A 13,894-nucleotide genomic window follows, 5' to 3' on the forward strand; every position below is an offset into this window, starting at 1 on the left:
GAGTATACATTTATTTTATAAAATCCTAAATAAACAATTAGTGGTCAGTACAGAGCCATCCACCTGTTTAGTCAACAATAAACAAAATAAAATCGTGATTTTTAAGTAGGTAAGTTAAAATATTTATGAGCATATCTTAACGATCTACAGCGCATATTCAATATTAAACGTCCAGGTTTTAATATATTTAAATACTGGAAGGGGGAGGTGCACATCTTAGATCCATTGATTATTGCAACAGTAGAAAGAAAACTAAATCTATTTCTTTTCAAAAATTAAATTTACGTCTTAGCATTTTTATGCATAGCCCTGAGCAATTAAATATTTATTATTTTGTAGCTGGTTATGATTGAGTACTTAAATTGGTACTTCCAATCTGGTATAGTTTATGATTAAAATATAAGACAACCCATTCTGAATGGATGATATGTAAAAATACTAATATATTGCTGTCTTTCATAATAAAATTTGAGTGCAATATATTATTTATTCATTATCTACCTGTTAAATTATTTATAGAGAATAAAATATTTGGTTGTATATTTTGCTCAGTATAATGGATTTCCATTCTATTCTGTAGCATAAATTGTACGCTGGTGCTTTGTAATACATTAAAAATGCTATGCATTATTTGTCATACAAAGTTTTACATGCAGCACAAGGTAAATGTAAAATAGTATAAATAAAAAATAAAATTTTGTTTTCTCTTATCTTGAGGTAAATGACTTGTTCTGTAATTCATGTATAAAATTAATTGTGGGAATGGGGAATAATGGTTTTGTTTCTGTTGGAAATCTAATGTTAAATGCTTCTACATACTAATAAAATTTTCAAATTAATGAATTTTAATATAAATAAAAAAGAAAACTGATAATACTGAATTTTTTATGAAATCTTTTATCCATGTAAAAATGTTCATGTAAAACAAACATTTTCCCCCCAAAAACATGAACTTTTCAGAGAACAGGAATTTAATATGGATATCGGTCATTATTTATCCCCAGTATTTGAATATTACACCTGTTGTGATTCATGGTTTTTCTTTTCAAAAAAGAAAAGTTTACTAAAAATTTTATACTTTGCATTTCCTTATTTTGTTTCTGGAAAAATAAATCTTAGTGAAACATTTAGCTTCATTAATTTGGAATCATCATCTCATCCATCATCTTGTGTTCTGCCTGGTGGTAGATCCCATTCATCTTTGCTGTCTCCATCCATTTGTTCCAACCCTTCTTCCATAATTTGGAATGCACTAGATTAATATATGAAAAGGATCAGTATTATGTAATCCTTGTTAAAAACAATATTTCTTAGTCTTTTATTTAATTTTATTTTGAAACTTATACTAATCCCAAACATTAAGATATTTTTATGAAACTTGTAGTGATATTGTAACTGCATGGTTTATGGTCTTTCAATAATTAAACAGACAAATAACTGTACAACAAAAATGGTTTATTAAATAAGTACGATTTTTTTTGTCTAGTTTTCCATGTAATCCCCACCAACTTCTGTGCACTTGTTTCATATTTTTACGAGTCTTATCCTCTCTGCAAAGAATTCTTTACCTTGATCTTGAAGCCAATTTTGTACTTTTTTCTTTACCTCTTTGTTGTCGTTGAACATGATGGCATACAAAGCTTCTTTCATTGGACCAAACAGATAAAAATTCAAAGGGAAGGTCAAGGCTCTAAGGATGATGAGGTAGGGGCTCCCAACCCCCTTTGCCAATAGTTTCCAGCATCAGTTGTGCTACATGAGGTCGAGCATTGCCTTGAATGTGATGGAAATATGGAAAAGGTGCAGAATTATTCAATGTTTTTATATATTAGTTTACGGTTGTTAAGAATTTATTTATTCTAAAACATAAAATTACAAATTTTGTTACTTTTCAATATCAGATGAGGCTGTTTCTTAACATTAGAGACAGCCTTTATTTTACTGCAGCAAGTTTTTCATAACAGGTTAGATATTACACTGAATGCAGTAATTGCTTATTCAATTATAAGGAAACAATTATAAGTTATGATATAAGTTTTAAGGAATGTTTTGGATATATCAGTAAAGTATTCTATGTGGTTCAACAAAGTTCTAATTCAAAAATTACAAATAAAATTAAATGATAGTTTTCAATTTTTTTTTTGTTTTTATCAAAGATTCATCAAATGAATTATACCTAGTCTACTTAATTACACTGAAGTACAAATTTAAACTTCTTTTTTGGCCCAAGTAGCAAAATTTAGTTGTACAGAACTTTCATGCTGAATTCAGATATGTAAATCGATTTTCACCCTTAGCTACCATTTTTTTTGTTACATAAGTAAACTTTGAAAGAAAAGAATTTAAAATTACCCTCCCCTCAAGATGAGCCTCCTCACCACAAAAATGAAATCCCACTTGCATCCATCCCTTGATATAATGTAATTTTAACTAACTTTTTTGGGGGTGTCTTTTATGCTAGTTTTTATTTTCATATTTGAACAAAAACTTTGCTTCTTAAAACTTTTTGAAAATTAACAAATTAATAATATGAAATAATGTAAATTTTAAATACGTTTAAAGTTTTCACTTTTGCACAACTCGCATTACGAAAGTCTGAGAAGTCAAAATTCTATAACAACAAATAATACCATATTTTAAAAGAATTAAGCTTAACTGCTCATTAAAAAGAATTAAACTTAATACCTCATCTGCTGTTTACGATATCTCTGCATGTTCAGATTCGCCCAACCTGTCGTCCTGTCTTTGCACTTCTGAGGTATGTTTTCAGACTTCTCAAGATGCTTTATGACCTTTCAAAGGTTCCATTTGTAACTGGCAAAGTTATCATTACCTTGAAAATTTGTGAGGAAATAATAAACTCATATACATTTTGAGTACATGCTTTGAAAGCATGTGATAAATCAAATTTTTCATGAAGAGCAAATTGTCTCCATAACTTGACTTCATCCATCCATGGATTTTGTGAACACTGAAACTTCTTTGTAGGTTTTATACAAATACTTTGCAGCATTGTCCATATCTGTCACGCTAATGTTGGTTTGCATGGTTGTTAAAAATTGGAATTTTGCAAAATATTTTCATGCTTAGAAAATCTGTCAAGTGCTTAATAAGTGCTCCAACAAAAGGATTAAAGATTGAAAATCTCTAATACAATTGTGTATACTGTGATGAGTTGTGTTGTTTGTGACATACTTACTTCAATGTCGTACATTTGACAATCCTTCTCGGTATCAAAAATCTTCTTAACTCAAAATTTGCATCTACATGTGTGTTATTTAATGCATTGATAGCTACGTTAGCTAACTTAACAGTATGTGACAGGTTCATATTTTCCTTTAGAAGCTGTATACTCAATGGTAGGGTAATACAGTGCACAGACTGTATCACTTTGCAAGAAATTTGTAATTTTAGCACTTTTCAAGGTATTCAAAAGATTGCAAGCTACACTTGCTGCCTTAGAATCGGTGTAAGTAGTCAAATTTTTTGAGGTATTTTAAAAACAAACGGCTGCAACTTGATATGTGTTTCAACAGCCTCATGATGTCCATGCAGTGTGTTTGATATAATTCTTCAACTTTTTATGCTTGGGCTTAAGTGGTTTGCATCTTTGTTCAGCTTCAGCCATTTTTTTGGTTTAAGCCTCTTCATCAGCTTTTTCCTGTCCGTTAACTGAAGGCCCACCTTCAGATTCTATTTCTTTCAAAAGAGCAACTTGTTTTTAATGGGCTATTAAAAAACACATAATTAGTTTCAATCATTTCTAGAGCATTTTGAATGTGCTTAATTTCACATGCATTTGAAACTGCCAAGTTTAGGCAGTATGATGCACAATGGACATATTGCCAATTTTATGTTTTTTTCCAATGTACGCATGAGCACCATGCAGTTTACTGCACATTGCAGCAGCTCCATCATATCTTAGATCAAATACTCCATACTGATGCCTTATTTTAATAAAAATTCTAGAAGTGTTTTGCAAGATGTTACAATCACAAACAAAACCTAGAAATATTTGTGAACCACATTTAGGTATTTATTATAGTAATATACTGACAATTATTTGATATCAGAGACTTCAGCCATCTTGTTTCCTAGAACAGAAAATACCTCTGATTTATTTACCCGTTTCACAATTTGATTTTAAATTTTATTAAAAACGTATTTAGCATTCTTCAAATGAGAACTCAACTCATTGTCAGTTGTGATGAGAAATCGCAGTGAGGTTTGAAAATTACCTTCATTTATAACTGCTTCCTCATCAGTAATATTTCTATACTTCACTTCCCCGTAATGCTAGGCCATGTCTGTCATAAAATGATATTGTTTCTATTATTGGTTGTGATTTCTTCCTTTTACCTTCATTTATGTTGTTATTGTGGTTATATACTTGAACATCTACTGAATGAACATGTACTGGTGATCTGCTTGAACATCTACTGGTTAAACACTTCCTGGATCTACTGATTAAACACTCTCTGAATGAACCTGTTGTCTGGCTTCTGATTTTACCTTTCACATGTTACTGTTTAATTTGATGATCATGAAACTTTTCTTTTGCTTTTATCCAGTAAACGTATGGTTTAGTTATCAAAGCAAATAACTTTTGGTTGCAAATACCGCCAACTTTTGACTAGGCATAGAAAATACAGTATACCGTCAACCAGGGCTACTTTGGTCCTTGCAAGGTTACTTTGATCCAACATGAAAAGTTATTAATTTTTGTACTGAATAAACAATACAAGATAAATAGGAGTTTTTGGGCTTGAAAAAGAGTTTGTACTCTAGTTGAGGGTAATTTAATAGTTTGGGGTAAGTTTAATTTTTTGTTACTGAAAACACTGGAGTTTTTGCAAACATTTGTTTACATGTAAAGATTTTTACTCTCCAGACTTTCTCTGAAGTAATCTGGAAAAGAGTTAAAAATAAGGTAAGTGTCAAAATATTACCTTTAGTAGCCTGTTACCAATGTGTGATAATAGTTTTTCCTTCAACTTTCTGTTTTGGCAGTAAATTTTGAAGTCTTCATAAATATAACGTAAAAATTAATTTTCAGGGCTATTTTGTGCCAGGACCAAAATAGCTACGTACAAATACATTTTTTGTCACCAAATCTTTAAATTGTTTTTAATAACATTTTTTTTTCAAATGTTATTGTTGTAAAATGTTATTGTAGTTGTTTTTGTTCCAGTTGCTGAGGACATCATGATGAGAAATTACAAAAGAAAGGCAGGTTTGAGAAAGTATGCCTGTTACAATACTGAGACCTTGCAAGCCTTGTTTGATGGACATAAGAAGTGGAGTAAGAACACAAAGAGCTGCAAGTCAGTATTATAATATACCTAGAAGCACAAATAAGCTAAAAGGTAAATAAGCTTAAAACAAATAAGGTAAAAAAATATGGCCATCCCACAGTGTTTTCTCAAGAAGAAGAAGAACGTTCATTTGAGACTCATATCAAGTTGGCTGAATTTGGATTTCCAATTACTGATCTTGATTTGAGATACTCGATTAAATGCTTTCTTTACAAACAGAGGCATACAGTAAATAACTCTAAAAACAATTCCCTAGGACCTGATTGAGCAGCATTGTTTAGAAAATGCCATCCAAACATTGTTATGTTTGGATGACATTTTCTAAAACATAGCATAACGATGTGCACAGCAAGCAACATGAAATGAATAAGAGTTGCTATTCATAAAAAAATAGTCAGTGATTATTTTGACAACTTAGTAACTGTCCTCAGTGATGTACCAGATGAAAATATATGGAGCTATGATGAGACAAATCTATGAGATAACCCAGGGTCAAGTAAGGTTATTTGTGAAAGAAGACTAAAGTATGTAGAATGCATTATAGTCTATGAAATCTTTTACCTCACTAATGTTTTTTGGAAATGGAACTGGAGACATGTTACCACCTACCTTATGTGGTGTATAAGTCTGAACACTTGTGGTCTACATGGACAGAGGGTGGACCTGTGGGATTTAGGTATAATAGAATCAAAAGTGGTTGGTTTGATATGGGGACGTTTGAAGATTTGTTTAACTCAACTCTGCTTCCTTGATTGAATAAGCTGCCCAGAGTCAAGGTGGTGATTTTAACCTCCCATATTAACCTAGAAGTTTTAAAAGCGTGTGAGGAAAGCAATATAAGATTTGTGTGCCTACCCCCAAACTCTACTCACCTCACCCAGCTGTTGGATGTTGCCTACTATGGGCCTATGAAAAGAGAGTGGCATAAAATATTGATTTTGCGGAAAGAAAAACAAGTCGATGACAAACTTGCTCAAGTATCAGTTTCCTAAACTCCTAAAACAGCTGGTTGATTATTTCTCTGCAGACAAGAAGAAAAATATGATTATCTGGGTTCAAAAAAACAGTTATCATTCCCCTTGACAGAACCAAAGTTCTGGAGCGCTTGCCTCAAAAGGATGTAAGCAGCCCTCTAAAAAAACTGATAGGAGACAGTTTCTAATAAGAAATTGGATGTGCCAGCTGGCAAAAGTGTCTCTTCAAAATTGTTTGATGAATCAAGCGCAAATGACATGGACTTGGAAGGAGTACCAACGTCTACACCTAAGCTGAAAAGAGGGCACCCATGTAGAAATCAAACACCAGAAACTGAATCTGAACACTCCAATTCTTACAGTCTCCATGACTGCAGTCGTTCTGATGGCAGCTCCATTTTTTATGTAAGTGAATCCGAAGATTTTGGAGAAGAAGTTGATAGCAGTGGGCCCTAGCAAAGATCTACTGGAGCCAGAATTTCTAAAAAAGTAATTTAGAAAAAGGTGACTTTGTCATAATCAAATATGCAGGAAAGCACTATTCTGGTTTGATAACAAAACTGCTCAGTGGAGAAGAGTCAGGCCCTACAATAGATTGCATGTCAAAGACCAAAATGTCCTGGAAATAGCCCGATAAAAAGGATCTTGTTTATGAATGGGCTGACATCAAGAAAAAAATCAACCCTCCCAAGCCAATGAAATGAGGGCACTTCAATGTTGCTGATATGGCTAATTATGAATTAGAATGAAAAGTTTAGCATTGACTAAAGTGATAAGAACAAAGGACAAATTTTAATATATTGTTTCTCATGTTATTCTTATCTAGAATTGTGTTTCAATATGATAATAAAAACATTTTTTTGCTAATTTTCAGTGTCAATTTATTAGCAGATCCTTACACAAGGGGTACAATAGTCCAACTTATGAAATCTACTCACAACTGATTGGACCAAAGAAGTCCCAAGTAGGGCTACATTGGTCTAAAATTTTAAAAATAGAACAAAATTGAAAAAAGGGAAACATCTTTTTAAAACAATACAGTTTACTTTTTTATACCATGTTAATTGATTAAAATTCAATTTGGACATTGGAAATCCATATGTTATATTTTTTAATAACAGAAAAATTAGTGAAAACACGAAAAAGTGGCCCAAAGTAGCCCCACTTGTTGGTATACAAAATGCTTCACCCAATTTTGGGAGAATAAACAAACCAATAAAATTCCTTGAGCCCAAGCATAAATTAAAAATTATAAATTGCAGAGTTTTTTTGTTAATCGGAAACTGGAAATTAGGTAGTGGCATCAAAGATCTACCCATCACTTCAACTGGATTACCATCGATGTGCTTACAGTCTTTTTTAATCTTTTCTACAAAATTCGCAATATCTACTCACACTCCAGTAGTAATAGAATTATCACATGAGCTTACTTTATAACAATTTTGTATATCTTCAGTCTCTTCATTGGCATTTTCATTTTGTCTCCCCCTCTTCTTGATTTTGGCCGTCTTCAATTGAGTTCAGTCCCCCTTCGATTTGTCTGCCAAGGAGTTGTGGCTCATTTCCAGCACTTCTTCAAATAATGTACGAATAGAGTATGGTATTGTTCTGATTTGATCGTTCTCTTAATATTTATTCACAATGAAAAGAAAAAAACTAAAGCGAAGCAATTAATTTGCAACTTAAACCAACTTGTGGGCAAAAAATCTGTTTGGTTGATAAATATCTCATGCCCATGGCCAAGTTATTTAATTCACCTTGTGATATAAGTTGTGGCTTATTGGAAGATAATTCAAAATCAAAATCGTTGTTGTCTTCTTCAGTACTACCTGATTCTTCATCGCTGCTTTTGAAACACAGGTGGCTCAGGAACTGGAATAATTTCACTATGAGGTACAGGCCTGATTGTAGATTGCAATGAAGGATATTTCACAGTATGTTTAGATATTTCAGACATTCCAGACAAAATTGTTAAACAAAAGTAACAGTTGGTTCACGCCAAACCTTAGGTACACCAAATGGCAAAGCCTTCCATGTACTTTTCAGCCATCGTCTTAAACATACAGAGCAATTAGTGCATACTATATGAGGAGCCCACATCTTATCTTGAATACAGATTTTACACTGAATGTACAAATGATATGCTTTTATTAAAAGTGTAATGTTTTTTCTATTTGATTTTAACTCACCACATATATAACAAAAGGCATCCACATCATTTACACAATTTCGAGGCATTATGACACTGCACTGTTAATAAACTTAAGACAGCAATAAAACTGAACAAAATTAATTCATTCCTAAATCCAGTGCTTAATACAAACAACACAGCTGTGTTTTCACCTACATGTTTTGACCTGCACAGACATGATTAATCTTGTCCATGAAGGCTCACGCTTCCGTATTAGATATGATGTTAAATATGTACTATGATATGATTTAATTCTTTGTCTAGTATTGTTTATTTGTAGTTTACAAATTATCTTAACAGAATTAAACAATAAAAAATGAGCTAACAAAATACAATATAGGAGCATAAAATGCTAACTATATGTTGAAAAATGAAAAAAAATCCTTCATTAAAATTTATACATTTTTCAAAAATGGTGGGTGATAGATTCTGAGTTCATATTCATTTTCAGAATTAAAAAAACAGATTAAAATCATGTATTGCATGTTAGGGAACAAAAATTATCATTACATCATATAATTATATCAGCAGTATAAACCAAGAAAATGCATAAATGAACCGGATAACTTTTGTTACATTTGTGAAGATTTGATATTTAAAAAATATTTGAAATTTGACTCCCCTACTTAAAAAATGTCATGAATCATATTTTGTTTATAAAATTGGGAATCACAAAAAGAACTGGGCCGATCAGATCTGCTGTTTTATCTGCGTGAACTATTTGAGATCTGCATCATCTAGATTTTTTTTTTGGTTTTTTCTGGGCAAAAATGTTTCGACGTTATCATCGCCTGAACTCGATGTAAGTGTTTTAAAAAACTAAATGTTAAGAATTCACAATTAAAAATTAAATAAAAACAAAAACATGTTTAAAAACAATTAAAATATATCTTAAAATGAAAAAAAACCTTTAGGTTTTGCTGAAATCAAAATAAAAACACAAAGGTATGTCATGCTATATATATGATTAAAATAACAACATTACCATCTTCTTTATGGCAGATATAACTGAAACACAGTAATTAAGATATTTGAATATAACCGGATGGCCCTAAGGAATTGTAACACATAAGATAACTTTGTATCATCATCCCCTAGAATAGTTCAAATGTCAGTCCCCAGCTTAAACTTGCAACGTAATGCTGCATAACAGATACAATCTGCAAGGATGTAGTGCACTGTCAGACGGCAGTCGTAGTGAGCACAAACTGGTGCATCTGTTTGAGTCATCAGATATACATGAGTGAGCCTGGTGTGCCCTACTCGCAAATGACAGATAATAACCTTTGGTGGTTAATTCTGCATAAGAAGCTACATGGTGAAACAGTGTTCTTAAATGGGCGAAGTTGGTTGTTCATGGTAGCATCCCATTCACTTTGCCTCTCATCATGAACTACTGTCTTCAGGAAACAGACAAGATCATTAGAAACAATATGATTGGTGAAAGGAGGCTAGAAACAAGCCTCCTTTGCTGCACTGTCTGTATGCTCATTGCCTAAAATTCCTATATGGCTAGGGATCCAGCAGAAGCTCACTGTTGTATTACATATAGTCATTTGTGAAATAACAATGAATCTCACAGACAACAGGTGTTTAGAGTACACATCATTAATCGCCTGTAAGGCACTCAGGAATCTGAGCAAACAAGAATATGTTGAAATTTTGGGTTAACCAAAGGTAGGGCCTTTTAAATGGCATACAGTTCTGTGGCGATAATACTGTTGGGCTGGAAAGGCCAACATGTATGTTTTGTTGCCAACCACAACCAACCAAATTAATGTTTCTAGAGCTATCCTTATAAACTGTAACATCAGGATTCATGCTATCTCTAATTATTATTATTTATTATTATTATTATTATGCTTTTAGGGCCAACATGGGACCACTTAAGTCAATTTTAGTTGGATCTTTTCTGAGAAAAGCGTGTTAATTTACTCTTTCGAGCTGCCCAGTATTTCTTCATCCGTTCAGATCTTGCTTTCTTTTCTTCATCCGTAAACACCCTCTTTGTTGTATTTTGTCGTTTGTCTGTCTTTTGTTTAAATCTAATGCTTTTATCTTTTAGCTTTGTAATTTTTCCAGTTTTATTCTGTAGGTCAGTCAGGGAAATTCCCAATTCTTTCATATCTTCTCTAATTTCTTTGATCCATCCTACTTCTAGCTTTTGGAACCAGAGCTTCTCAATGATATTTCTTGACAGTCTTGTTTGCGGTGTCCTTATGAGATGACCGAAGAAAGAGATTCTTTTTTTCCGCATAGTATCAGTAACAGGCTCTATTTCTCGATACACCACCTCATTTGGCACAATCCACCATTGACCTTCTTTTTGGTGTTTTTTATTGATACACGTTCTGACAATTCTCCTCTCTATTTTCAGAATTTTTTCAATTCGGTTTTTCTGAGTGATTTTGAAAAGGGTCTCGCTTCCGTAGGTGACTTCTGGCTGTACTACAGTTTTATAATGTTTAAGTTTTGTTTTAGCAGAAAGGCATTTTTTGTTATATGACCAAGTTAATTTTTGGGATTTAATCATTTTATTTGTCCTGTTTTGCCATGTCACTTTTTCATTTAAATTATAAGTTATTATTTCCCCTAGATATTTAAATTGTTTTACTATTTTAATTTTCTGATTGTTTACCGTAATGTGCTCTATTACCAGAGGATCTATGGCCATTAGTTCAGTTTTTTCGAAAAAGATATGAAGCCCTATCTTTTGTGCTAGGTTTTGAAGGCTCATGATTTGTGTTTTGGCTTCTTGAATATTATTTGCTAAAAGAGTGAGGTCATCTGCAAATCCTAGGCAATTTAGTGTGATGGAGTTTTTCTTAGTACCCATTTTTATATTTTTGGGATTTATTTCATACCATTTTCTCATGACAAATTCAAGGGCGCAGTTAAAAAGGAGTAGTGAGAGGCCGTCTCCTTGCCTCAATCCAGTTTTTATGTAGAAGGGTTGAGAGAGTTCACCTCTGAATTTCACTCTGGACTGGGTATTGGTTAAAGTTAATTTTATCATGTTTACGAGTTTAGGGTGAAGGCCCAGGTTTCTCAGAATATTCAGCATGGATGGTCAGTGTATACAATCATAGGCCCTTTTAAAGTCGACGAAGGTGATTATTAGTTGTTTTTTCCGTCTTTTATGTAAGTCCATCATAAGTTTTAGGGATATTATTTGCTCCGGGCAACCTCTCCATGGCCTAAATCCCCCTTGGTATTCCCCAAGTTCCAGTTCAAAAGTTGGTCTTTGCATCGGTTGTATATGATTCTCGACAGGATTTTGTATGTGCAATCCAGGAGAGATATGCCTCTGTAGTTTTCAGGATTAGTTTTATCCCCTTTTTTATGTAATGGATGGATGAGGGCTGTGGTCCAGTGTTCTGGAAGTTTTTCTTCGTTCCATATTTTCACGAGGCATAGATGTAGGGAAGTTTTGACTGAATAAACTGATGAGTGTTTCCAGAGTTCTGCGAAAAGCTGGTCTTCTCCGCTTGCTTTGTAGTTTTTTATTTCATTTAAGGCTGCAAGAACTTCTTGAATTATTGGCGGGTTGATATTTACTGGTGAAGTTTTAACTGGAGTTTCAGTGTCAATCTCAAAAAGCTCTGGGGGGTCGTCACAGTTGAGGAGTCTATTGAAGGTTTCTGCCAGAATTTCAGCATTTTCTTTATTGGTGTGGGCCATATTTCCTTTTTTTCCTCTCAGCATAAGGGTGGGTGGTTCATATCCTTGAAGAGCCTGACCAAAAATTTTATAATAGTCTGATCTCTAATATTATAAAATTTTTTTTTGTATAATAACTGGATTTGTGTTCTTTTATTACATTAACAAAAATCAAAGCAGTAATTAACAATAGAAGGCTGCTAAGGGGGATAATAACATGTAGCAACATTAAGGACTGGAGATAACTGTATATTTAGAGCTGAGAAAGGGGGTGAGCTCTGACACTTAGTAGAGCTCTGCTGTCAAATCTTGTAGATCGTAGTATCAAATCAGATGTTGGTTAGAGAACACTGCATCAAATGTTGGCTGATTTTGTTACGCTTTAATACAAGCTATATAAGTACAGATCATTTCATCTATTAGAAAGGGATTACTCACCATTATACTTACTACACGGCTTGAGTGAAAAGCACCTGAAGCAAGACAGATGAATGAATGATGGACTTAATCTAGCATTCTAAGCGTGGTGGACTGAGCTACTGAATGGGCCACACAGCCATAGTACAAGCAGGAAACGAAGTAAAGCTTGGTAGAAGGGCAACACACACTTGATCAGCTCCCCATCATGTATTAAACTCACAGTATTTCCAATATTTTTAAACATTTTAACTTAATTCCCTTAAAATGTGTTAGTCTTTGGTAAACCACATTCCCAAAAATTTAACCTCTGTGCGTGCTTCAACTGGTTCATCATGTAAAAACGTTTGAGTATCAATATCATCTCTCAAATGTGAGAAGCAGATGCATTTTGTTTTCTCTGGAGAAAATGGGAGTCCAGTCATTTTACACCACGATTCTAAACAAGTGATTGTATTGTGGAGCAGCCTCTCGCAAGTAGCTGAAGTTATGTAAATGCAAGTCTTCTACTTGCATTTACACTGCAATGCAAGTAGAAGACTTGCATTTACACTTGCCTTTCTTGGCAAGTGTAGAAGACACTATCAGCTGATAAATATTAGTTATATATAGATTCAAGGCATTATGGTTAAAAAAATTAAATCATTGTAAAGAAATTTCATTTCATTTGAATTATTGTGTGAAATAGTTAATTTCCCTGCTATGAAGTTGTTGTGTATAGCTATATATTATACTATAAAATGGAAAGTTTGGTAATCTGATAAAAATTTTCATACTGGCGGGGGGGAAAGGTTTTGTAGATCTTGTAACGTTGTGTAATTACACAGCATTCTTGTTCTTGGCAAAATCATTTTGCCAAATTTCATCCAAATTAATCTATCCCTCTCTTTTTTCTTTCTCTTTTTCTGTTTAGTTTCTGGAACCACCGTAAGTTATTACTTCAGAGGATGATATGGATTTTCATATGAGGATCCTCATCCATATGAATGTAAATGAAGTGTATTCCTGTACAGTCTCAGGTTGACAATTCCTTAGATGTGTAATTAATTGAAACCCAACACAAAACAACATCGATATCCATGATTTAGTATTCAAATCCATATAAAAGCCTTTACTAGGATTTAAACCTTAGAACTCTCAACTTTGAAATCAGCTGATCTGTGATGATGAGTTGACCATTAGAACAATCTGGTGGGTTAAATTGATCCAACCCACCAGGTTGGTCTAGTGGTTAACGCGTCTTCCCAAATCAGCTGATTTGGAAGTCGAGAGTTCCAGCATTCAAGTCCTAGTAAAGCCAGTTATTTTTACATGGATTTGAATACTAGATCGTGGAT

The sequence above is a fragment of the Lycorma delicatula genome, chromosome 3 (genome assembly GCF_047948215.1).
Source record: "Lycorma delicatula isolate Av1 chromosome 3, ASM4794821v1, whole genome shotgun sequence".
Classification (NCBI taxonomy): Eukaryota; Metazoa; Arthropoda; class Insecta; order Hemiptera; family Fulgoridae; genus Lycorma; species Lycorma delicatula.